The 26,844-nt window shown below is 42.0% G+C and overlaps 1 protein-coding gene and 1 long non-coding RNA gene across 2 annotated transcripts in view; one reads left to right on the top strand and one right to left on the bottom strand.

Moving 5' to 3' along the window:
• The window catches only part of zgc:92140 (uncharacterized protein LOC447854 homolog), a 670,238-nt gene that overhangs the window by 376,481 nt on the left and 266,913 nt on the right, over positions 1-26,844 (top strand). The window lies entirely within an intron of this gene.
• The window catches only part of LOC125895444 (uncharacterized), a 39,205-nt gene continuing 13,975 nt past the window's right edge, over positions 1,615-26,844 (bottom strand). The window contains exons 2-3 of the long non-coding RNA XR_007450177.1: positions 25,010-25,069; positions 1,615-2,511 (exon numbers count right to left, since the gene is read on the bottom strand). This is a non-coding gene — a long non-coding RNA (uncharacterized LOC125895444). The remainder of the gene's footprint in view (positions 2,512-25,009; positions 25,070-26,844) is intronic.

The following is a 26,844-nucleotide window of genomic DNA, read 5'->3' as shown; positions in this document are numbered from 1 at the left end:
AGTAGTGTGAAATGTAGCAATAGTTATGAATTTTAAAATAAAATGTATTAGAGTGGATGTACCCTCAGTCTCCAGCTAAAGCTGAGATTACCCTGATGACATCTAAGGTTTATTTTTGTTTACTTTAGGTATCTCCCTTCAGAACCACAGAAAATATTTAACAACTGTTTTCACAGGCTGAGTTTTGTGACGAGTGAATTGGACTTCATGTGTAAAATGATTTGACCCTTTAATTTGGATCAATCTGTTGTGGTTTGTTCCGATTTTGATGTATTGATCAGTGTGCCTTAATTAACCCTTAATTAATCTAATGTGGAAAAACATAAGAAAGAAACTTTTTTTGACTGTTTATACTGCAAAGTGTTTTGACAGTGAAATAGGAAATAGTCAAATATAGGTCATCTCATGTAGTCAGACTTATCCCCGAAGGATTGTGTCAGCACTTGAGAAATGTCTGGAATCACTGATCATCTTTCTGCTCTGGATCATTTGTGTCTCTCTAGACCAATCGCAATCATCTTGAGTTGCTTTAAGGCCCGGATCCAGTGATGGTCCCATTGCAAAATAGTGTTGGGGGGAACACACACAGTCAGTACGTTTACATGGACAGTTTAATTCCACTTTTAATCCGAATGAAAGGCCATGAAAAATGGTCATTCCGATTGAAAATTAAATCCGATTAATGGGGGTGGTTTATTCCGTTTGTCATTCCGAATGAAAGAATTTTGTGTGCATGTATACACTCATTCCTCTTTAAGTTCATTCCGGTCTTTCTGCGCATGCTCGTTTCCTTGCCCTTCTGACGCAATGACTTATATGGCACGCATAGCAACGGGCTGCACAGCAACGGGCTGAGATAGAGCAGTCGGACTCGTTGCACTCACCGGTTTCCATTCGCCACAGCACGGTCTTCTACCTCCCTTCTACTCCTCAACAGATGAAGCATTAGCAGAACAAGGTTGTTGTCATACTGCTGCTTCAAGAATATAAGCAAAACATGCCTGAAAAAGGCACTAAGAACGGCGGCGTCAAGCATCTTGTTATCCGGAGTGAGGACTACAGTGTTTTCTTCCGGTAAACGTAAACACGTAACATCTGCCCCGACCCCTATCCAATCAGAAACCTTCCCTGCCCCAAACCTTGCGCAGACCTGAATAAAGGCGATTGAACTGATCGCCCATGTAAACCCTCATTCTGAATGAATAATGAAAAACTGAAAAACTTTAATTCCGAATGATTTCATTCAGATTTATTTCATTCCGAGTGAGAAGCCATCATGTAACAGGGTTCACGGGATCAGACCTCTGCGCAAAAAGGATTGAATTCAGGTATACTTTGACTTGAGGTGTTTCGAAAGATGTGGCAAATCACCTCAGACTGGCAGTGTCAGAAAACCAATATCAATATCAGACATGAGAGTCCTGCAAGAAGGAGTCTGGGCTTTTCCAGGGTGCATTCACAGGTTGTTTTATTCATTGTAGATCAATTTACTGAAAGAGCACAGCAGGCATGCTTTAATGCACAGTTCAGTTTTTTGTGAAAACTTGCTATTTTCAGTATGTAGGTTTGTTAGCTTGGAGGTTGTTATTTGGAGATTCCCATGGCGAAGGGGATTTTGAAAATGGCAACATGCAGATAGCGGAGGAGGGGAAGACTGCCGACCTAAATAACCTGCCAAAGGAAGGCTTATAGCCACAGTCTACATCTGGTGAGTCAGACTATATATTAGAAGATAACCACTTAAAAGGCTTCATTTTTAAATTTTGTCACTAACATCTTGACAACACTTATTAATTTTTTTTGGCATATTTCTACCTGCTTTAAAAAGGACTAAATATGTTTAAAAAAAAATAATTAGATGACATTGCAACAGCAGAGATAACTTGTCAGGACCACTAACAGAGATGCATAAGATGATACTTTGTCAGATGTTACTTTGTCCATGCCATGTTTGAGGTTAAATGTAGAAGCTGTTAATCCATCTGATGACATAATATTTGTCTGACATCAAAAGTGAAGGGTAATAACAGTGATGATATACAACTGTGATGCAGTTTCAGAAACCGCGCCTTGCAGAAGTGTATCTTTCACTGGTGTTCATTTACACAGGGTCAGAGTAACAAAGGAATTAATTTGAGAAATAAAGAAGAAAATCTGGATTACATGTCCTTATTTTGGCAACCCATGACAGTTTGGGGAGGAACCTGGAGGTAAGTTAGTGCTGTTTTTTTCCCTGCTTCTCTCTGTCTTTTTCTCTTTTGGGTGGCCTTTCTTTCACTCATGCAAGCAATGTAGTTGCAAAGCCAGGAACCACTAAGCCATCTCTGGCCGCATTTCTTTACCCTGAAATGTGTGTTAAACTCTTGTTGCTTGGTTCCAGTCTGCAGAGTGCAGTCCTTCCCCATTAAAGACTCTCATGTTATGCAACAGCTCCAGCAGTGAGGGTCCACGTTAGACGTGCAGGCATCCAGTACCCCTGTTAGGTCTCTGCTCCGCCCCGACAACATCGGCCTGCACGGGAAGGAAAAACACAATAAGTTGCAGTCCAGACCAACAGAGGAATTCCCCCAGCCCCTGCCTTTGTGAGGCCAAATTATAATTAATCACAGGTTGAATAATTCAGCGTCGAGCGAATGGATGCCTTTCTCAGCCCATTTCTCGGCACCTGCCTCAGGAGGCGTCCCCAGAGCCTGCATGTGTGTGTAGGTTATGTTTGTGTGTGTGCGGTGGAGGAGCCTCTCCAGGGCCAGTAAAAAAGAGAAACACACAACCCCAAAACAACCAAACACAAGACAGCAGTGAAACCTCCGCCCTACAATCCCTATGAGTCAGCCTTTACTCGCAGTGGCCCCTTGATCCGCCTCTTCTCTTTTCCTTCACTCTCAGTCCATCTTTCCTCGCCTCCTCCGCGACATCTTGACTTACTGGAGAGAAATGGCACTTTTAAATGCAATACAGCGAACTTGATTCTACGCATATACCTCTTTATCCTCCTTATGTCACCGATTGGGTCAACAGGTTGGAAGACGTTCATGTGTTTGCATGTCACAAAGCATGGGAGACAATGTGACCAAATCAGGGACTGTCTATTGTTCCAAGGGCCCAAAATTCTGAAGTCCCATGAGTCTGAAAAATATCCTATTGGACAGAAAGTCCTTTTCTCCGACAGCCCGTTATCCCAAAAACAAATGCCCATTGCTCCGAGGTCTTGGGTTCTCCGAAAATACACTCTTCCTGCGGTTAGACAACCAAATTGCCTGAAAAAAAAATCTTACATTTCTGTAAACCAGCGATAAGTTCCATTTATCAACAAAAATACAGTGAATGTGTGGTTAGGTTTGGACATGAAAACCCACTGGTTATGGTCAGGAAGAGATCATGTTTTGGCGTACAACACCCAAGTTTGGTGATAGAAAAGTTACTGGAAAAGCAGAGGCGGGCCAATGAAAAACACCCAAGCTCGGTGCCCCAGTTGCTGCTGGGAGCAACGTATCCTTAATGGCTCGTATAATATCCTACAAATGAGTGGCCCATGAATGACGTTACAAACATAATTTAAAGTTGTACTTAGTATAAAGTTACAGAGGTTAGGTTGAGGCAAGGAAAGTCACTGTGGTTAGGTTCTAGGAACAAAAAAATGGTGACAATGTATGTTAAAATAACTAACCTTAAGTTCACTCAGAGTTCACACAGTTTCCGACACTGGTCTCCTGGGGAAAGTCCTGTGTTTTTTGACCCATCCCCCATCCCACCCTCAAACCTTATTGGAATGCTTCCTTCTTTACTCTTTACTCTCGTCAGTGCATCGGTCACGAAACGCAGCCTTCCCAAATGCATGGACTAGACACAAATTACTGGCTCATGAGCAAGTGATTGCCAACATGTGAAGTTTGTGAAAAAAAACTATTTTTAAGTACAGTAAATTTCCAGCACAGAGCTTTTATTTTGAAGTGCCAATTCTTGCTGTATATTGAGTGACTAATGGACAGCTATTTGACAGAGACAGCAAACTAGCTCAACAACATGACCGAATGCAGGTATGTTGCTGAATGTATTTAACTGTGTGGACCTTGAACTAACGACTAAGGAGAAATATGGACCTCGTACACCATTTGAGAACCACTGACCTAGAATATGTACGAATTTTGGTACATTACTTGTGCGAACAGTGCTTAAGAACAGCCTGCTGGAAAACACTGCGATGGGTTGGTAAAAACACTGCAGGGTCAGTGGCTCAAATGCCACTGGAAAACTAAAACTAACTGCAGGGAGTGTGCATTTTCACAGAAATTACACTTTGGAGCAATGGGCGTTTCTTTTTTGGGGGGGATAACGGGCTGTCAGAGAAATGGTCTTCAGCCCTGTGGGACATTTTTCAGACTTTTGGGCCGTCTGAACAATGGCAAGGCAAAATCACTGACACTAATCCTATCTCACACGTAAGTGTGAAATTTATACAGGAAACGGCTGCAAGACATTAATCAATAGATCATTCAGCTGTTGTTAAACATAAACATATTCTTGGCTGCCGTTCGGTCACTGAATTGAAACCAGGGTCTCAGAATCATGCTTCCACAAACAAACAGGTTTTGTTTTGTTGCTAGGTTTGAATAATGCTCAGCTCAAGGTATTTACTCTTTAATTGCAAAAACTACACATCTCAGCAAAGACCAAAGAAAACACTGAGCATGTAGGAAATTGTACACAACAGTAAATAAAAAATCCATCTGCACAACACAGCCTTGATAAACATCTACTGCTGCTGAAACATTTGAAGCTCTAAGCCCCAGCTTACATAACTTTGAGCACTCTGTTATCCCAAATATGAACCTGTCTGTCTGTTATTATGTCTGTCTGTCTGCTGCTCTGTCTGTCTGCCTACCTACCAGCTGTTATGTCTGTCCGCCTGCCTTCCTGTCTGTTTGTCTGTTTTGATTTGCGTCATTCCACTTGGTCACCAAGTTCGTCTGTGCCATTCCCAAACACCCTCCCGACCCCCCCACCCCCCCTTGCTTTGCTTCATCCATCTGACACCCAGCGGCTACTGCAGGCCTCTGCTGTGATGAAGAAAGACTGTGCTCTTCAGCGCTCCCATAATTAGAGACAAAGAAAGAAAGAAAGCTTTGGCACTCGTTGCTTTTGTGCACCTCCGCTGCAGATACAGGTTGCAGCCACACATGAAAGCAATAATAATAAAATCCATCTCCTATATCTTTCTTTCTGGGCCGCCTCGTAAAAATGTTCAAAGTCATTGCAAACTTTAAAAACACTATTCCACACATTGCAGTTGACAACACAAAAGCCTTAATGGGTGAAAGGAATCTGTGTTACATTTTCTCTTTTTTTCTTTTCAACATGTATATGCCGTTTCTTTAGATTTACCAGCTGCTAAAGCCACCTTACCATCAATTCAACCTTGTAACTTGGAGAGATGAAGCCTTCGCTAGGCGTTTAGATTAAAGACATTACATTAAAAAAACACAAAGGGGTGGCATTGATGGGGTCATGTTGTTTCAGGTCCTGGTGACATGATGAAATATGATCAAGAACGTAAAGTTTAGGTTACAGATCCAAGAGTTAAAAGGCTTATCATAACACACATTAACGTTTCCACATCATCACAATGAAACACCTTAACAACATAAAAACAGCTAAATCTACTTCTTCTTTGTCGCCTTCTTTGTGTTTTCGGCAAACAATGAAATGGTCAGCCCATCTGAACATATCATTACTTTATGGTTGTGACGTTATCTGACAAAATCAACATAAATACAGCTCAACGACAAAAGTTGTGTGATCAGCTATGTCGACATTGGAAAAGTATGAGACAACAGTTAGTCAGCCGACATATCGCCGCCTGCAGTGTGTCATTTTAAACAGCATGATGATGTTCTGGAAGCAAAAGAAGCATGACGAGTAACACAACAGCACTGCCCTCTAGTATGACATATAATACATGTCAGCAGCGTTTTCTATACAGTAACAATGGCATTAAAATGGTAATAACAATCATTTGCCTCCCCATATATGGTGGTTGATCTTATCCTCTGCTCAGAGGGTAAGGAGCTCCTGGACTTCGTTGTCTCTCTAATTTGCGGATACTTTCTGTTAGTGTTCTTCTTTGAGTTAGCTGCTAACTGCTATTAGCTGCTTTTAAAATCTTCCTTTAGGAGTCACACGTCAACAACACATCACAAGCGTTCTGTCCTGCTGGCTCACACTTTTTAAACAAACGTCGATTCGGTGCTGTTACTAACTCTGCTGCTGGCTTCCATTTCCAACTCTGAAGGCATTAAATGCATAACAGAAGAGGAAGCCGGTAACAAAATAGCGATGTCTATCCAGAGCTGTACATTTTTGAATGGACAAGGAGACACAGTTGCTTTAAAATACATAGATGGGTGGAAAACGTAACACCTCCTTACTTCTTAAGGTAATAGGTCAACCAGAAAAAGGTCCAACACTAACAAGCTGAAAGGGGGTACATCACCACCTATTGTAGTGGAGTCAGACATACTTCGGTCAATCAATCAATTGATTTTTTAAAGCCCAATATCACAAATAGCATTTTGCCCCAGAGGGCTCAATGAATAGATTCCCTCCCTGTTCTTGTATACTGGGACAAGGACAGTAGTCCAATTAAATGGCCTAATCAAGCTATAATCGTAGCTCGACTAATGCCCTGTTTCCACCAAACACTTTCGATATGGTACCTTTGGAACCAAAAGTAACCCTTCAGACATGGTACCTAGGCCTTGGCCTTTCCACCGCACCACAAACAGAAGTCTTTCATGTGGGCAGGGTTGCACACACACTGTATTTCTTCTTTTATCAGTCTGCACTGTGTTTACTGTCCACAGAACAGGGTTGCTTGCAGACATTTTCAGAACAAAATAAAACATGCTACAGTAAGAGTATCTCTTTTATGCATTAGTCCTTCTCAGGCAAGCTCAGGGGCTTAGTGTTGCCGAAGCCCACAGAAATGACGCTCCACGATGCTTTTTGTCTCTGAGTGAGGACTGGAATATGCAGTTCACATAATCCAGTCGAAATTAATGTATATTTTTAAATGCTTAAAGATCCACTCATTACTAAAAGTGTATGTCATTCAAGAGAGACAATGAAAACTGAAGTAATGGTCAAAGTTGTCACAGTGAAATTTTAGGTGTGCAGATGGATTCAAGTCGTCAACTCATGAACTGAGTAACATTACAAGTTAATATCCCACCTTAAAAGTCGCCAGCAGTCGGCCCAGTGAATTATTTTTCTCAGACTCCAGCTGCTGCAAGAGGCAGCAAAACATCCTTTCATTTTATGGTAACAGTTTACTAATAAAACTCTCCACAGTATGAACAGTGGTTACATGAGCCTCAAAACCAGCCACAACTCAGCCCTGAGCAGAATGACCGTCCTCTATTGACCAATCAACAGACTGCAGTGTTCACAGCTCCACCTTTTAGTGCCAGATCTGTGTGCTAGGTACCCCAACAGAGGGTGGACCAAAAATGGGGACAGTGCAGAATAGTTCCATTGGTACCATCCACAACTTTTCACAGTGGAAACGGAAAATGGCACCGAACTGAACAAAACTGTATTGTACTGGACTGCTTGGTGGAAACAGGGCTATACTCGCTGTGAGGCCGTCGACTTTGAGCTTTGGCAACTGACGACATGGCCAAGACATGACCAGATTCTTACAATGTGACAAGAATATGACATAAAATGATGCAGAATACACTGGCCAACATGACAGTGTTTAAGTGCCATCTTTGCAAACCAAAATACAAGAGTGGCACAAAGGAATTACATGAGTTGATGACGTGTCTGTGCTTGCAAAATCTGACACGCTTTAAAATTCAGTCTGACACAGATTGCGACCAACAATTTATTAGACCCATCTTCCAGAGAGTGACATGCAATGAACCTTTAAGATCGCTGTTATTCCACAGCGTGTGTGGGCCTTGACATACAGCATATTGCGTACACACACAGAACATGACTGTGAATCATGCTGGTGGTCGTTTAAATGATTTATTCAAAACTTAAACATGGTCTGATGAGGTTTAGAGAGCAGCATGTGTTTTGATAACTGTGTCTTCCTCCTCCACTTTCATTCTCCGCACGATTACTTTGTCCCTGTACCTTTAAGAAGAAGAAGAAGAAGAAGAAGAGAGGGGAGGGGGCGAAAGAGAGAATGGGGAGAAGTGCGGTGGCAGAGAGAGAGAAGGAGAAGGAGAAGGAGAGAAAGAGCGAGGCAGGCAGTGGTAATGTTCTCATGTGTTTTCTTTCTGTGGGAAGTGGCACAGCCCCACCGCAGCATAAACACACACATGCATGAACACACGCCTGCCCATGTACGCACACACAGGCACACAGACACACAGACACACACGCACACACACACACACACACACACACACACACACACACACACACACACACACACAGGAAGACAACACATTTTTCTACTTGTGAGTGAGGGTCCCTATCCTCACACAGTCAGGGAAGCGAGAGCCATGTTGACGACCATATTCCACAGCTGTGATCCCATCATACTTTTCAGACATGGAAGAGGAAGGGACGGTGTAGAGAGGAAGGAGGAGGGGACGGTTACTTGGAGCAGGAAAGAAAAGGAGGATTTTCTGAGTAAAACTTTTGCATGTTAGAGAGTGAAAGACCCCAGATGGGCCACCACAGTGAAAGTATTGGTATTGCTTTCACCAGAGGAATTTCCTTTGTGACTGGCACAGCTGATACAATACAGAGACAAACACGGCTATAATGTCTCCACCAGCAGATCCCCTTTATTTCTGGGTGATAACTGTGAGGAAGAATTGCTCTGGATTTTTCCAGTGTGGCTTCCTGCTTAGTTTTAGATGGGAACCACAAACAGCTAGGCCCAGCCCGACAGAGCCACACTGAAACATGTGGTTACATCCTATGCCTGCTCACTCTCTCCTTCCATTATCCATTATCCACCATGCTCCACCCGCCATCCTCTGCCTCCCCAACACCACAATATATTGGCTTTGCCTTCCTCAGACGTAGAGTCAAATTACCATGACAGTGCTGAGGAAGACGACGGGCCAGAGCTGGCCCTCGAGTGAGTGAGAAGCGAGAGTGGCAGCTAGCTGTTTCTGTAACAGGCTTTGCGGTACCCCGATCCCCTAAGCTGGACCCGGAGGGCCATGGCGAACCGCAGTCACACTCTGATAAGGACCGGCCTCGGCGATGGCAGAGGAACACGCGCCGCCTGCGACTGGCAGGCAGGCGGTGAAATTGCATCATCAGCGTGAAGGCAGCCACCATGCCAAACACACGCCTCGGTGGAACCCGCAAAAAAGCATGCCGTGCCAAGTCACTCCTCCACCTCCTCTGCTCCCATCCCCACTCTCCATTTAGCAACCTCTCTCTCCAATACCACCCCTCATTTCCCTCCCCCCTCCTCTCTGTCACATTTTTTAATTCTCTGTTCCAAAACATGCACATGAGCACGCTTGCCAGCATGCGTGCCCACACTAGCACGTGCATACATTCTGCATCACAGTGTCTCTGCTGCATGTCTCCCACGCGCCCTCGTACACCACTGCCAGGCGGCATGGATCACTGTGACCTCCCACTGCCCTGAGGGCCTATGTGCATGTGTGTGTGTGTGTGTGTGTGTGTGTGTGTGTGTGTGTGTGTGTTGCGGGGGGGATGGGGTTTAAGCAGACGGGTAATGGGGGTTGTCACACCAGGGAGTCAGGGATAGACGGTTGTCTGCTCCTCTGTGCCTTACAAGAGAGAACTGGTGCCATTATGAACATCATTCACTCCCCAAGCTTCACAACACAAGCCTTCGGTGATGAAACTACCCATCACACAGGGCGGAAAATGAAACCTGCAACTTTTACAGCCATTAAGTATTTCACTTTATCTCAGAGTCATCACTATGAGTCAACACCGTCTCCTGCTTACACGTCGGATTTTTTCCAAATGTGTGATCTTTTCAGTCTGAGCCCCTGCAAATAAAACATCACAAATCAATTACAGCAGTATGGAAGCACCAAGTGGTGCGATTGGTATTTACAAAAAAGCAGTGACGGGTTGATGGAGACAATGGAGTGAGACTAATGTGTTGTCAGCTGCGTTTTGTTCCAGAGGACTTGTCAGATGCTTGTACATTTGACTAACTTGGCTAAACTGCGTGTGATGCAAAGACGAGGTCACCGGGGGGACAGTCGCTGACACGATAGCTGGAGGTGTGTGTCATGCTGTAGGGGGGGCCGGGTGGGTGTAGCGGTGGGCGGGCAGGCTGGATTGTGATCCTGTCAGTGAACAGAGGCGGGTTGGGGGCGGCTGAGGGCTCAGTGATATGAATAATACCACACAGAAAGTAAACAGCCATTCTTAATGTTCTTAACACCTACACCAGCCGACTGGCAGATAGAGATGGTGGGAGGGAGGGGGAGAGACAGAGACAAACACAGAAGAAGAAGATCAGGAGACACTTCTGTATGAAGTTTGCCTAATTTTTTAAGCTCCCAAAATAGCCACAGTGGGATGATGAATTTAGAGCTGCCTGGGTTGTCAGGAGAGTAGGATGGAGGTATTGTTTGGTTCTCTTCTCCTCCCTCCTCTCCCCTTTTGCGTGCACTTAAACATCTCGATGGATAGACCCACGGGAGCCTGTCTCCTGCATGAACCCTGCTCCTGCTTTAAATTGCACTGTAAAAAAAATCTTGAAGTCTATAAGAAGGCAGCGGGGACGGCACACTGAAGCTTTTGTCTCAGTGTGCACTACAGTGAAGAGTAAAATCAAAACCGAGCCAACGCCATGGGATGCCTGGGGAATGCCACCGCAGGCTCCACACTGAGGTGGAGGCTCGGCAAGATGCTCACCGGGACTTTTTGGGTTATATGAGAAAAGCATCCTGGTGAGTGTGTGTATGTTTGTGTGTGTCTGTATGTGCGTGTGTGTGTGAGGAATGTAACATCCCTCCCTCGCTCTTTTTCCTTCTACCTCAGCTTTACTCAAAGTGGCTCAAACTAAAAACGGGTGTTTTAAGAAGTAAGAAGGTATTCTGAGTTTTGCAGTGACTGTATTTCTGTGTGCGTGTGTGTGTGTGTGTGTGTGTGTGTGTATGTTTTGCATGTGTGCTTGTGTGCTTCAGTACTTGTGTTTATGTTACATGGAAGGGGGTGTAAGCCTTGCAGAAAATAGGTTGACGTGACCTACATATCCATGTGTCTTCTTATTAGCATACACCCAAATTTCACATAGACACACACTTTTACACTAGCACACACACACACACACACACACACACACACCGCAGATAACAGTGACTTGTGTCACAGAGACAGCCAAGAAGAAGGCTATTTACATTGTTTGCATTGTGTCCTTTGTTTGCCTTTAACCGTCTCAACACCAGAGCAGATGGCACTCTGACACACACACACACACACACACACACACACACACGCCCACGCATGCACGCGCACACCCACCCACGTGTGTGGTAGATGGACATCGTGAATTAATGTGTGTGCAACCCTGTAGCCAACAATTTCCATTTTTAGGATTGCATGACAAACAATTTACATGATTAAGCACACACTCCAGTGGACATGATCATACATGACAGTCACCATCAAAACTGATAAATATACAACACCACAGGGAGCAGAAGGTAAATCTGAGGTTAAACCAATGTACTTAGAATATTTAAAAATGTAAAAAGAAGTAGGGTGAAAAAAGCCCTGTCTACAAACAGAAAAATGATGACATTGGTCATTTGGTCAATGTCTTAAATCGATCCTGCACTTATGTTAATCTGACAACAACCTCTTACTGCAACCATGCCTCAGAGAAATTCCGTTTAAATACTACCATAAAAGTTTTGAAGGAAAAAATCGTCACTGCCTGGACTTTGTTCTCTGGCAACATTTTTTCCAGTCTAGGATTTGCCACTGACACCAAACTCTGGTCCAACATGTGGTTAGTTTTAGGCTTCAGAGGCACTTTGGTTAAGGTGAGGAAATGATTGTGGTTTTGGTCAAATGTTGAAAAACTAAACGAGTTCCGTCTCATGCTTCATGTTGTGTCATGGGGTTGACTTTTTCAATATTTAACCAAGACTATGATCTTTGAGCTGCCGAGACACAACCATAAAAGCACCAATCCTTCTATAGCTGCCACCAGCAAATCAAATCAGATAAGTTGTCGGTGAACATTTTAACTCACTCACATTCCCAGGTTATGAAAAACCCCTCAGCATGTAATACTGCAATCCATTGCAAGTCGGAAGTTGATAATTTTGAGTCGGTATTCCCACCTTCTGATCTTAATCCCGGTGCACCTGCTAAGGAAAACAAAGACACTCTCAGCAAACTGATGCTTCACAAGCACCTACAGAGGACCTACATTAATTACCACAGCCCCATTACTGAAGACAAATCTCGTACAAAGTAAGTCAACTGTCTTGCTCGTCTTTTCCTCATTAAAATGATGTATAACAGCTCAATGTTGTGTAAACAGGAGCTGAATGTAATAGTGTGAACCACCACAGCCAACAGCATATAGTTGTTTGCATTTGTTTTGTGTGGACAGAGACGCAGATACCCATGCTTGCAAAGACTTCTATCAAGCACGAATTGGCCAAATGGACATGAAAATGGCAGCTACAACGTCACAGCACGTTTAACAACACAAGCACAACATATAGTAAAATAACTGATGAAAAGGTCATTCTGCTCAGCTTGCTGAGTGTGCCACCATTTTGCTGTGTGTCTATACTAAAATCCCTTCACTGGCTTCCTGTTGAGTTTAGGATCCAGTTCAAAACTCTCATTCTCACTTAGAGAGCATTACATCATCAGGCTCCCATTAATGTGGCTTTACGACTTTACCTGTATTCTTCAGTTCACTCTCTTCTCTCCCTCACACTTGCCAGACCCGTGGTGATCGAGCTTTTGCGGCCATAGCACCTACATTTTGGAATGCTCTGCCTGCTCCCTGACAGTCTGCTGACTCCGTGGGTTCTTTTAGAAGCCAGCCGCAGCTGCATCTGCATTTGAGTAACTTGTACGCACCATGTCTTTATTTTCTTCGTGTTTTGTGTATTCTTGTTGTGTAATGTGATAGTTTAGCAATTTTAACTAAGTGGTGCAGGTAGTCACCCGGTCTTCTGTGTTTTCTTCCATGTCGTATGATGCCTTTGTGAAGCACTTTGTGACCTGTCTGCGAAAAGCGTTATATAAATAAATTTTATTGACTTACTTCATGTCGGCAAATTTAGGCTAGGTGGATTTCCGATTTGGAATTCCAACATGAATGTTTTATTGTGCTTTTCTGAGTGCTGAGTACAGTAGACTGCAGGATAATACTGACACACAAGGCGCCCCTTTACTGTCTGTAGGAGACGCACTTTCAGGTAGGTCCAATGGTAACCCTTCCACAGCAAAAATGTAGCACAAAGAGCAAAAAAAGTCCATGTACAAAGGACATCATGGTGCATGGATGTTTCAAACAAACATAGGACTTTCACCCAGGAGACTGCTGTTCGTGTCCTGTGTGAAACCAAAAGTCAGCATCATTTGAACCCAAATCATGATCTGTTTCTAAACTACTACCACCTAAACCTAACCAGAAGTTTATTTTAAAAGGACACTATGCATCAGAAATGACCTGGCCCAGCATCCACACAAACTCGGCCTGCTGGATGAAATTAGAATTAGAAAACTAGAAATTAGAAACTGACACGTCCAAATATGATGCCAGAGGGGAACCTAGAGTGTCATAGTTTAAAGTATAGGGCCAATGACCAAGCAGCCATATTTAACGAGTTGGGAGTGAGAATGAATGTGTCCTCCTTATGTTGATAAAAAAAAAATTTCTCAGTTTCATTGAGCTCAGAATGTATTTACTATTGTAAATTTCCAGGAGGCCATGCAAAAAAGACTATTGTTTCTAAAGGCAAAAGAGCGTAACGTTGTTTAAGCAATGCAAAAACCTGTTCGGGAGGAAGTTGGATGTGTCAGCAAAGCTTGTGATGTTGGCACGAGACATGTTTATTTCTATCCCGTTTCCTACTGACAGCTAAAATTGTTTACTTTTAAACTTGACCGTGATCTTATCTGAACCTTAGTTGAGTACTTCCTCTTTTAGACATGACCAAAATCTTCTCCTAACCTTCACTAAGTACTTTATGTTCTAGAACATAACCAAACCTTAACCACGGTGGTGGTGGCAGGTCAGACAGCGACCATATGAATCATTTATGTAATGGTCAAACGATGCTGCCCTGCCTACATGCTCATATTTGTTGTTTTGGGAGGCAATGACGAACCATTTTGCCGTTTGGTTCGGAAAACATGTTCATAATTGTGTGAGAAACCCTGCAGCCAACAATTTCCATTTTGAGGGTTGCATGTCAGTGTACAGGATGATGCTCACACTGCAGTGAACATGATCACCATCATAACCCTCTGGTAACTATAGCAACAGATTAATATATGATATATGATATAATTTAAGGCTAAACTAATAACTTGCAATATTGATGTTTTTAAAAGGAAGACAGGGGAAAAAGAAAGCCTCCAAACAACATAATTCATTGTGGTTTGTGATTCACCCATAATGACAGCATCCTCTCCTGACAGGCTTTATTCATAAACCCTTTTTAACACACAATTGCAACACAACAGGAGACATTCAGAAATCTCTCAGCTCAGTTTTCTGTTTAACTGTTTCAGACCCCTGAGCGGGAGGAGTTTCTCTCTCCCCCTCTCCTCTCATTCTTTCTCCACTGCTGTTTTCTGCCTTTTCTCTCCCTCCTCTCTCCTCCCTCTCATCCTGCACTTCATCTCTTCCTCCATCTTTCCTCTCTCTCTCTCTCTCTCTCTCTCTCTCTCTCTCTCTTTGCAGAGCAGCCATCCCCAGGACAACTATTAATCAGAGGCAGAAATGATAGATGTTTTGCTCACCAGCAATGCCATCTATTTTGCCTAAGTACAAACAGTAGATGTGCTGTGCATATTTATTTCAGGGGGAAAAAAAACGGTGGCTCAAAAGAACACACATATTTGCACATTTAAAAATGTGCACACTCACAAACACATACTCCCGGCCTCTGTAAACAGCCCCCGCCACCGTGACGCAGAATCCAGACTTAAATATAACAGATTCGGCTCTCTGCTTTTTTTTTTTCTTCTTTTTTTGCCTCTGCTTGTGTTTGAGTGTCTGGGTATTACTGTGTGTCATGGCACCTTGCAGCTCCTCCAGCGCACTGATGATTAAGCAGCACAATGGACTCTGTGGTCATTGTTGGCGTAGGATCTCTTAAAAAGACTTTAACTAGAGGCATTGGTGAGTCAGAGGACTGTAACACTTGTTTATAAATAGTGCGCTTCACAGGGCTTGAACCTATTGATATGAATCATTCACTGTCTGAAGTATCATGAAAATGGACTGATTCTCAGTTTTTCCTTTCACACTGAGCTGGACACCCAAAATGAAGCGACCTACCAATGAGACATATTATCGCTTTGCTCCACTCATTTAAGATAATCCTGTCTTTTCTACCATCAAATTGTAATATTTAAAGATTTTACTAACTTCTAAAGTTGTGGCTCGGCGCAACCTTTCACTTTTTACAGCCTCAAACAGCCCTCTCCCCTAAAAATCATGTTTCTGCTAGGGTTGTCAAAATAATGGGTTAATTTCAAATAAGCAATCACAAAAAAATAACACGCACACACAAATTAACACTGATTAATCGCGTTTCGTGGTGCCCTTTGACCCAGTGTGTTATTGAAGGCCACAGTGACTTTGTCACATGATGGAGGCAGACGTGAAAGGAATATTTACATTTAAAAAACACCCAGATGGAACTGTAGATCAGAGCACCGAACTTTAGTACTATCTGAGTATGTCAATCCTGAAATATCACCTCAACACAAAGCATTTAGCAGCGAACCTGGAGGTCCAATTTAACACAACTGAAGCCGGACTCAAGCCACGCTTGACAAGGTGTTCAGATGCAAACTGAGTAAGTCTACCTGTGACCGACTTACTAACTCTCTTGCAAAATGGACTGCAGACCAGTTTTGATGGTAGAGGACAGGGGGGCAATTGTGTCCAAAATCCAGCAGCTTTGCTACAACATTGAGATTGGTTGATTTTACCTGCCTGTCCACTGTTGCCTCATGTATGCTCTGATGAAGGTCAAATAGACCAAAAGCTCAACAATAAAGTGAAACACTGCATAGATGGAAGTGTGCAGAAATCTTTTTCTAGCAGTTTGGACTTATTGACCTTTCAAACACCTTGTCAAGAACAAGCCTGTTTGAGTGGTGGTTGTTCTGCATCAAGAACTTTCACAGCAAAAACTGATGTATGTGATTAATTTAGATCAATTAATCACAGAGTATGTAATTAATTTAATTAATTTTTTAATCTCCTGACAGCCCTAGTTTCTACGCAACTAATTTGAAACAGCAAATTCATTTTGAGAGACATGTAATGCAGAGCAAATAAAATTCTATATTAACCTAATAAAGAAATGTTGCTAATTAACATATCTGGCAAGTTGCAAAATGCTGATACTGAACGTATCAGCAAAATGTTCACTGAAAAGGTATTTCAGTTGTTTTCAAGTAAGCGATCTTGCAATTCAGTTGTAGTGATTACAGCATTATGTTTTTATTACCTTTATTTTTAACATTAAAGCAAAATCATGATCTTTCTCTAAACTTAATCAAAGTCTTTGTTTCTGTTTTTTTATTAAAATGTAACAGAAATCACGATCTTTACCAAAATTGTGATTTTTCCATAACCTTAACCAAAGTGCTTTTGTTGCCTAAACTTAAGACAAGAGTCTGGACACAAACCCAAGGTTCTAGTATCAAGGTCCTGCACTTTATACGCCCACTGTCGTCTCCAACCACCTGCTTATGAAGCCTCCACTGTACATGAATGTTTGGTTACCTGAAAGACACATTAGCCCCTTTTACACTGCCAGATTTTTGGTGAATGTTGGGCCGTTTTGCCGGCAAGCTACGAGCATTTAGACACACAGAGCCAGATTGGTGAGTTGATCCGAGGTGCCCAATTTTCCGCCTCGTAGGGTAGACATATTGGCGGAACCTTTTTGGTTGAAAAAGAACAAGGCGCCCTTCCACCATGGGAGGGGCTGTTGATGACTTGTGGGAGGAGCTGATGACACCGCACGTGCGACCCACTGGCGGTGGATAAACAGGAAACAGCTGATAGCAGGAATGAGCAGCTAGTAGCAAGACGGAAACACAAACCTGACAGACACTACAGTAAAGATGAGCAACTGGGGAGACAAGGAATTGCGCGCCCTCCTTGTCCTTGCAAATGAAGAGGCCATTAACCGTCAAATGACAGGGACAGTGAAGGATGGGCCAACTTACGAGAGAATCACCGAAGGAATGACTAGCTGCGGCTTCCCTCCCACGTCACTGTTTACGTCACATGCTGAGCTACACATTTTGTTACTTGCTCACGCGCCCATTGCCCCGAAAAAGGCGCATTCTGTATAAACAAAAGTACGCAGGCGGCATTTTGCTGCACTTCCCGATTTTGTTTTTATACTGCCAAGGCTGAACCAAGTCTGATTTCCTGCAAATTTGCACAGTTCCTATTTAAAAAAGGGCTATTGTCTCTGAACCGAATCCAGGAAGCAATTACTTTGCCACATCAACAAAATTGAAAAAGGAGTTTAGTAACACGCTGAAAGGATTATATATCTTGTCTGGCCTGGGAACCCCTCAGGATCCCCCAGGAGGAGCTGGAAAGCATTGCTAGGAAGACGGGAGTCTGGAATACCTTGCTTAGCCTGCTGCCCCTGCGACCCGGCCTCGGATAAGCCGTTAAAAATGGATGGATGGATGGATGGATGGATGGATGGAGTTTAGTAACATACAAATGTAACTTCTAGGTACAGATTTGCCTCAGATCATCAGGCAGGGCTCTTAGAGAGGTACAGGAAACTACTACAGTGCCCCCAGACCTTGGAGTGACCTACCAGAGGAACTTGCTGACACAATCAGTGTCACCATTTAAATCACCTCTTAAAACCTATTTTTACAGACTTGCTTTTATGTGACAGCTGATTATGCCACCAAGGCAAGCATCTACATGAAGCCTGATTAGGTTTATTGAAGTTGCTAAGACCATGTCCACATTCAGGGTGGTGGTATTCTTAAAAAAAAAAATGTGACTCAAAAACGTCAGAAGACAGAAGTGTTTATAGTTGTTCTAAACATTCATAATCGAAGACGGAGTGAAAAGCCGGCCATCATAAGAAGGGGGGGAGACACGATAAATATGGGGATGTTGGACCATGTGACAAGCAGTTCTGTTGAAGCATAATGGTCCCTTAATGATGACAATACTGAAAACTATTTACATGTCACATAGGATTTGCTATTTTTCTAAACATACTCTTGAAGGAGATTTATAAGAGCTCACTCTGCAATCTGAAATGGCAAAACAATAAGAAAATGGTCAAATTTCTTTTTTATTTTTTTGGCAAACAGTATTTTGGATAAATGCCACCATTTGCTTCAAAACATCAACCACTGTGAAAATCCTTTGTTTGTTTGACCCATAAACCACCCCAATGTGCCTTGTTAGGTAGACTTTATGTCATTTTGCTACTGCCTTCTTTACTCCTAGCAGCACATCGGTCATGTGATCGCAGCATTCCTGATTACATAGGTTATACATGCATTACTGGCTGATGATTACGTGACCTGGAGTAGTGGCTTAATTAGCACATTCTGACTCCTCTGTTACTTTATATAGTGGGAAAGTAACTGTACAAAGTCCTTTTAGCAAGGTTAGAGCCAGCACTCATTTGACCGTGACTGCCTTTGCTTGAAATGTTGCCTCATTTGTGACAACTCACGAAAAAGATAACACCTCACACAGTGAAATCACAAGGCAAAAACTCTGTTTCTCTTGTCTACTGTACATGTCCACACTAGAAACTGAGGTTGTGCAAATCTTATACCTTGGAGGAGTTTTACAAAAGTCCATTTTCAGTGACCCAGAATACAGTTTGCCTGTGGAAAAAAAGGACAAAACGCATGGTAAAAGCTACACTTTCAAAAATATCCATGTACATGTGGACTAAGCCTCAGAAGGGAATCTCCAAGGCCCTTCCTATCTTTTCCTCCACTTTTTAAGACTAATTATTCACTGTCACATGGACGTAGAACATACAGTGGTGGAAAAAAGTTTTCGGACACCCCATGCATTTGTGAAATATTGCATTAAGAATCACTCTTAGGTCTTCAAGTGCAATTTCTTTTAGTACAGTCACAGCCAAAATACTAAATAAATCCTAAAAAAGCCATTAAAAATTTAAAATTGATTGGTTCCATAAAAATACATGAGAAATTTTGAGTATTGGGTCATTTTGGTACTAGTGATGAAGGTCGTTCTTTTTATTAAAAGACACAATTTTTGTTGCCAAGCTTCGTGTCTACATAAAGCCAGCACATCTGAAAGTTCTTCAGACACAAAAATGGCTAAAACAAGGAACCTAGCGCAGGAAACACGCCTGAAGATAAAGATTCTCAGCCAGGAAGGGTACAGCTGCCGCCAGATAGCCAGGAAGTGCAGATGCAGTCCTTCAGCAGTTGGATACACTCTGCAGAAATACAGACGAACCAACAGCTTGGAAGACAAACCAAGATCTGGGTGTCCAAGGGTTTCTTCAGCAAGAAATGACTGCATCCTGATCCGCATGTGCAGGCAAAACCGCCGAATGACATCACAGGAGCTTCAGCAGCAGTGGTCAAACCAAACTGGTGTCCAGTGTTCCACCCGCACTGTCGTGGCCGACTTTTAGATCATGGCTTAAGGTCCTACAAGGCTATCAAGAAGCCCCTGATCAATGAGAGACAGAGGTTAGCCCGGCATCGTTGGGCCTAGGCACACAAGAACTGGACAGCCAGGAATTGGAAGAAGATTTTGTGGTCAGATGAGTCCAGTTTCCAGCTTTATCTTCCTCCTACTAATGTGAGGGTACGCAGAAGGCCAGGCGAAGCATTATCTCCAGCATGTACAGTACCTACTGTCAAGCATGGTGGAGGCAGTATCATGGTTTGGGGATGCATGAGTGCTGCTGGTGTTGGTCATCTCACTGTCTGTGATGGCACATTGAACTCTATCAAGTATTGTACCATTCTCGAAACCCACATGCTCCTTTCTGCGCGTGCACTGTTCCGTCGAGGTAAAAACTGGATGTTTCAACAAGATAATGCCCCTTGCCACACATCCAAGGCCAGCAGAACTTGGCTGCAGGAGCACAGTATCCAGGTCTTGGTGGCCAGCTCAATCCCGGATATGAGCCCCATTGAAAATCTGTGGTGGATTATCAAAGGTCTGTTTCAAAGCATAAACCAAAGAATTTAGAAGAATTAAAAGCAGTAATTCAAGAAGAATGGGACAAGATTACCCCTCAACAGTGTGAAAGGCTCGTGGGGAACATGCCAGCCAGGATTAGAGCTCTACTACGTGCCAATGGCAGGACTACTAAATATTAATTTGATGATGTGATGGTTTATTTATTTTTTGTTCAGTTTTGAAAACATTCTCTGTTATTTGTTGACTTTGATACCGACAATGTTGAGAACTGACATATTGAAACTGTCAAGAATTTAGTTTTGTTAGTTTTTCTTGTAAACAATAAACAAAAAAATATAATTTGTATTTGTTTGTATCTGTCTAATGCAGCCACACCTTTTGAAACACAAAAAAGATTTTTCCACAAATATTTCATGATAATATTTGAGATTGTGTAAAATTTTAAGGGTGTCCGAAAACTTTTTTCCACCACTGTAAATGCATTTCATGGGACAGCTGTCACCATCGTTGTGATCTTTGCCATGTGTTCAAGTGTAACTGTTAACACTAGATGTGAGATCACAAAAAGCAGTAATTCTCGGAGTTGGACTTTGAGTGTCAGGGCACAATGAGGGTGTGATGGAAGGTAGTTTTCATAAATGTTTAATAATGTGACTCCCTTTTACTTTGTAACTGTGATGAGAGGTTTGACAAATAAACTGAATTTAATTCACTATATGTAGATGATGTTCATGTTTATTTTACTGTTTAAAAGTTTTGTAAATCAGTAATATTTTTCGTTGGACACTATAAACTCACTGTAGATTGTACCAGGAGCTCATGCAATGATGGGGTTGATGGAGCCACACACTTGCACCTCTCAATACAAACTCTATAGAGGCCCGGTTTGACTCTTGTCCCATAGTAATGATGTTATTGTTCTATAATAACTGAATCACTTGAAGTGGGACGTTGGAGGGATTTGGATCAGTGTTTGTGCATGTGTGTGTCAGTTTGGCATGACTAATAAGAACTGAGTTGAAACAAAGAGGTGTATCCAAGCCAGAGTGTTGGGTATGAGGGAGGCGCCGTCGTAGCTACAAGATGCATACACCAGTGACTGGCTGAGACAACATGGCCCACTCCTGAAGAATACTTCCTCCCTGGCTGCCTGCCTCCCTGGCTGGCTGGATACTGCCTGTCTGGGAATTAATTGAATGGGCCACTCCATGTGCAAGAATATGACACATGTTCTATGTGTCGAGCAGTGTCAGTTTACTGCTGGGGTGGGGGATGGGTGGAGCAGGGGAGTAGCAGGATGGAGAAGGAGGGAGATGATCTGCTGGTTTATAATAGATTGAAAGTGAAGCATGGGGAATAGTCTGGATGAGTCAAGGGTTTCTTGTGGGAAATAATTCTCCCACATGCATAACATAACATAATTAATGGTGCTGTTATTCAGTGTCCCTTAACGTAGCATCATTTAAATATCTACAGTGTACATACAGTATTTATATTTAGCACCACTAAGCTCTGTTGAGCCACTGTACATGTACATACATTAACCAGGACAATAGAAACATTCATGGTCAACATCTAAACCTTTAAATCACGGGGGATGCCCAAGGTGCAGCCCAGCTGCCAAAAGAAAATGTGGGCAATGTATGTAAGTGACTTAGTTCTGATTACATGTGGATGAGCTTACATTGCTATCAGGGGTTGGAGGGGATCTTCAATGGCATGAAACCTAGCTGAGACAGCTGCCAAGCTGTAGACCACTGCTTGAGACCAACAAACGAGGCATTTGTGCTAACAAGCCTGGGGTTTTTATAGAAACACATTGTAGCATTTCCAGCGGTGTTAGTGCCACAAAATCTGAGCATTTTTAGCAATTAATTGTGGCATTTCCAGCAGAGATTGTGCGGGTATTTTCAGTGAAACGGCTGCCACGCTGCAGACCATTGTTAGAGACCAACAAATAACAAAACTGGTTGTTCCTCAGTGAGACATCAAGGCATTTTAGGCAAAGTTTGTGCTACCAAGCCTGAGCTTTTTAAGTGGCCCACTGCTGGGTTTGCTGCATAATTTGTGCCACCAAACCTGGGTGTTTTTTAGTGACACATCACGGCATTTCAGCAGTGATTGTGCGTGTATTTCAAGCCACAAAATGATATTTTCCTAACCATAACCAAGTGTTTAGTCTTTTGTGCCTCAACATAACCACACATTAAGCACAGCATTGTTGAAATGAATGTCTCAACAAGTCCGCTATATAAACATGTACAAATGTTACAAATCCATGGTTTACAGAAACATACGATGCCAACATTTATTCTGGTGATTGGGCTGCAACATGTTTCTTCAGGTTCTGTATGTAAATGCTGTTGGACAAAACTGATGAGATGCTGTTGCAATGAGGGTGCATAGAATCTGATTTTGACCTAATGTCTTAAATTTTAATAGCACATTATAATTTGTGCGATTTTTTTGTTGTTGCATGCTAGTGCAGTATGTACCATTAGTAGTTCTAACCATGGTGTAATTATAAAGTATATACAAATAGTAGAAAAATGACCATATTAAGTGGACATAAAACTGACAGTTTGCAAACCTAAAATTGCTTTATTTTTTGTTGTGCTGTTGATGCAAACTACTTATACATCAACTACTGAAGAGCTGCTGAAAGAATAAAAATGAAATAGACTAGTTACTGTGGCAGCTCACAAATTAAAATAAAAAAAGTTCTTATAAGAGCAGTTTGTCAACAGATGTAAAGTCCTCAAATGAAACTGTCTGTTGTGCTCTAAAGTGTTTAATTTATGTTTGTCATTGCACAACATAAACCATTTTCTGTCTATTAACTGCCACAATGGTGCACTGACAACATAATCACATAGAGCACTGTATAGCTTAAGTAATTAGTGTACTATACATACAAATATAGAAGGTGTATTTATTGTATAAAAAGCTATGATGGAAAGTAGCCTGGGGACACACCAGCTGCCACAGCTGCAACAGTTTCAGAGCACAGTAACAGACGCAAGGAACTGGATTTCTGAGTCATGTCTTCATATTTAAACTGGTAGTTAAGCGTTGTGTAAGATGTCATATGGCATCTGATCAAGTTTTGCAACGGTAAAACTTTGGTGTGGCATCATTTTTTTAACAACAGCATCTTAAGTTTTGTGAGGCTAAATGAGATCTCCTGCTGTGTCCTCTTGTTTATCAGGCACCTGCTTTCCAAAGTGGCTAATGTGGAGGTTAGTGAGTAATATATTGACTTGGGTTTTTTGCTCCTTTTTATGATTTTATGTTTACAGATAAAGATAACTTGTGTGATGTCAGATAAAAACATTACCTCTGAACCAAAAATATTATATTTACACTATTTTTTGCCTCACTAGGCAAATTTACGCCTTGTACCCTCTACATTTTCAGCAGTTCAGACAAATCCTAAATCAGTTTTCATACATTTAAAAAGCTGCAGACAGCACTGAGGCTTTTACCCTCCCGTCCTCCTGTACACCAACAAATACACGAGTCCACAGATTGATTTCATCATCATATCTGATCTACAGTGGGCAATTATGTTTAATTCTGAGACAAAATCAGGCCAGCTTCTCCTCCTTTAATGACTTACTCACCCATGAACTCATTTACATGACTGAGAATCATGCTTCTTAAAATCAGTCATGCACTATAGACCCCAATAACAAACTGGACGTCTTGGCAAAGCTCGAAGTAATCCAAGAGTATGGAGAGTATCAATAATGAGGACACAAACCTCAACTAGACTCCGGAGCCCTGCCCAATATGCCAGGATTTGTCCAAGTAGATAAATCAGAAATAATTGCCCAGTTCCCCTACATTTCCTGGCCACACTGAATGGAGATGAGGGGCCACAACACAATACAATCAGACATCAGTCACTTCTCAGCCTTCACGGGTCAGTGGCTGAAACAATAGGGAACACAGGGTGATTGTTTACCATATTTTTGGACAAAGACGGTGTTTTTCAATTTCTTTTTGTCCAAATTACAATCTCAGTTTTGGGGCGGGGATAATACAGGGCTCTTCGTCCTACTTACCGTTTTTTCTTTCCTCAGCTAATCCTGGCTCACCTATCAGCCACTTTATACATGTGGCTGTCGAAACGTTCATGTGTAATAATGACATGAACAAAAGTTTGGAAAGCGCCAGGATGTGGGTCCGCATCAATAACGTGATGTCAGTCATTGGTTGCAAACAAGACACTGGTAGCAGACACAGTGAGCCTGTTAGCACTCTACAGCTTTTCAAACTGTCAAAAAATTCAAAATGTCACAAAAGTTAGAGAAAAGTCTCTCAGAAACCAAACTAGAATAAACTAGTTTAAGTGACAGTTGCATAACAGAAGTGTTTACTGTAGAAAATAAATATGGGAGTGTCTGTGCAGGTTTATTTTTCATCTAAAGTTACAGAAAGCTAAAGAATATAAACTACACGAGTCATGCAGAATACAAAAATAGTTTTCAAGGTCTTTCTTTTAATGTCACGCAGCACTGTTAGGTCAACAATGGGTGACCGAGGGGAACTATAAACAGAGAGAAGACGGGATGAGAGGAGCAGGACAAATGGTGTATGGAAGGCTGAAATGGAGTGAATCACCTTTTTACAGGGTCGTGCCTCAGCGCTCCTGGGTGATTGAACAGATCAGCTGGGTTCAGCCTGACAGAGTGAAAGAGACAGAAAGGGAGAGGAAGACAGGAAGAGAGATTTATCAGTATATAGGGATGTGATCCTCCTACTGTATGTTACCAAAGTAGTAAATCATAGAGTGAACACCTGCAGGGTAAAAGGTTGGGTTTACCCACACTGCCAAGTTGACGGTAATCCGCTCGAGGTTACTCCACATTAAGAGCACAATACGGAAACTGCTAAAGTCAGGAAATTAAATAAAAACCTCATGCAAATTGGAATCTGTTACTGCCTTGACTTGCCTCAAAAAAGCCACCTTGATATGTAAAAATTCTTTACAAGTAGAAAGCTGAAATCTATGATGAAAAGCCTTTTTCCACATGTGACCTTTCTCCACTCAAAAAGTCAAGATGTTTGTAGTATCATTTCACTAAAGCTATAACTGTCCTACATGTTTCTAAAATCAAAACAGAACAAAGACAAGGAAGAAATTTTAAAGAAAGGATTGCTAACACACCAATGTAATAATGTATGTGAACTACAACCCAGTCCCCAGAATAAATATTAGCAATGTTAATTTCTGCAAACCACAGATATGTTACATTTGTACATTTCATGAAGAGGATATGGTGAAACTTTCTTTTTTTCCATTTCAATTTATAATGTTATGTTGGGACAACACTGCGATTCACGTGTGATTAGGTTTACCACAAAAAACACTTAGTTTGGGTTAGGGTAACATCACATTTTAGCGTTTTAGGGGGGACTATAAACACAGCTTGAAATGTTCATACATGTTATTTTGTCAATGCAAACACCGCTGGAAATGTCCTTAACTCTCATTAAAAAAATACTCAGCTTTGTTACAACAAATGGCTGGAAATATTCCAAACTCTTGTGAAAAAATACCCGCTTTTGTCACCATAAACACAGCTGGAAATGCCTCAAACGCTTGTTGAAAAATAACTGCTTTAGTCACTACTAATTCTCAAACACTGACACAGCTGAATACATCCCAAACTTTTGTTTAAAAAAATACTTGCTTTTGATGCTACAAACACAGCTAAACATGTCCCTACCTGTCGTTAAAAAATACCCGCTTTTGTCACAACAAACACAGCTAGAAATGCCTCTAACTCATTAAAACATTCCTGCTTTTGTTTCTACAAACATGGCTGGAAACGTCTCAACTCTTGTTAAAAAATAACCGCTTCAAACACCACAAACTCATTTAAATATTTCCACATTTGTTGCTACAAACACAGCTGGAAATGTCTCAACTATTGTTAAAAAAAAAAGGTCCCCACTTTTGTTGCAATAAACATGTCTGGATATGTCCCAACCTGTTGTTAAAAAACACCCACTTTTGTCGCTATAAACACAGCTGTATATGTCCCAAAGTCTTGCTGAAAAATACTGGCTTTTGACGGTACAAAACACAGCTAAAACAGGTCCCAACCTGTTGTTAAAAAATACCCACTTTTGTCCCTACAAACACAGAGGAAATGTTCCAAACTCTCATGAAGAATACCTGTTTTTGTTGCGACAAAGACAGCTGAAAATGTCCCAAACCCTTGTTAAAAAATACCCGCTTTTGTACCGCAAACATGGCTAGAAATGTCTTGAACTCTTGTGAAAAAGTATGTACTTCCATCACTACAAACAAAGCTGGGAATGTCCCAACCTGTCATTAAAAATTTGCCACTTTTGTCACTACAAACACAGCTAGAAATGTCCCAAACTTCCATTGAAAAATACCAGCTAATGTTGGCCTCAACAGTGGTCTGCTGCTGCCTGCTGAAGTG

The sequence above is a fragment of the Epinephelus fuscoguttatus genome, linkage group LG10 (assembly GCF_011397635.1).
Source record: "Epinephelus fuscoguttatus linkage group LG10, E.fuscoguttatus.final_Chr_v1".
Classification (NCBI taxonomy): Eukaryota; Metazoa; Chordata; class Actinopteri; order Perciformes; family Serranidae; genus Epinephelus; species Epinephelus fuscoguttatus.
This window is presented reverse-complemented; position numbering and strand designations above follow the sequence as displayed.